Below are 1,284 nucleotides of genomic sequence, written 5' to 3' on the forward strand. Positions count from 1 at the left end.
TTTGTAGCTCTTAATGATTTTTCTAGAATTTTTGAATTGTATGGTGCCACTTTTTCTCACCTTCATGTATTTACAGCAAATTCATTATCTACTGCCTTTGCACTCTGACCTCTGCTATTTGACCCCCAGGATAAGTTTAACGGTGCAGCAGGGTGTCAGAACTCTCTGCAGTTTACAGAAATATTGTTTGCCTGAATGATTATAACTCTGATTGTCAAACGTCTGGCTAATATGTTTCTCTCCTCCAGCAGGACAATGATTGAAACAGGATAAAAGTACGGTAAAATTGTTAATTTCCTGATTTACAAAAGCACATCCGACCACACTTCAAATGCAAAAGAGGATGGTCTAAGTTCTAGTTGCCTCAAATTACAGTGGCTACAAATATAAGGACTATTATTTCAAGTTATGACTTAAGTTTATTTGGAATCCATTTCAAATCTTAGGAAAATCTACTCTGGAAAATTACTCAACCAAATTATGGGTTTACTGCACATATTTTAATCAACTGTTAAATTCTTTCACTGAGGTGTAAACACCCTGGTTAAATTACGTCCAACTGTTCCAGTTAGCAACGAAAGAAAATTTGGGCTAAATGATTTGCGTAGGTTCCTTAGGAGTTTCTGTACCGAAACACTAAACAGTGTCTGATACAGAAACAGGGGGAGATGCATGGAATTACTCTATTCAAGCAAATTCTGAGTTAATCTATTGAGAAATGTTTCAGTTCTGGGCTTCAGCAAAATATAAAAGAGGTTAAATCAAAATTCACAAATGTTTTAACTATTTGAATGAGTTTCTAAAGTAATACTGAATATTCTGAATTGAATACATTAAAAAAATTGGTTTAAATTGGGATTTACAAATGAGCAATTATGGAACTGATTAAAGCGGGTCCAACGGATTGACAGAATAAAAAAGAATCTAGTTCTATGTGTAATTGTTGATCGGATGCCTAAACATTTCTCATAATCATAATTTACAGTTTTTGGTCTGAGACAAAACAGGATTGTCTTTTATTACATGAATGGAAAATATTACAAGGGATCTTAATTCAACACGGATCATAAACTTTTCACACTATTGATGATATTTTACAGGCCTTTAGTGTAGAGGGTTACTTCTCATTAAATGAGGACTATTTGATTGAAGTTAATTAAAATAACAAAAGCAAAACATTTATGTATGGTTTAAGATTTCTGGTAAAGTTTATATTAGGGATAAATCTTATATACATTTCAAATGATATTTCTTTGATAAAACGTGAATGTGGGCAGTTTTGTA

This window comes from Poecilia formosa, unplaced genomic scaffold (assembly GCF_000485575.1).
Source record: "Poecilia formosa unplaced genomic scaffold, Poecilia_formosa-5.1.2 Scaffold1677, whole genome shotgun sequence".
Lineage (NCBI taxonomy): Eukaryota > Metazoa > Chordata > Actinopteri > Cyprinodontiformes > Poeciliidae > Poecilia > Poecilia formosa.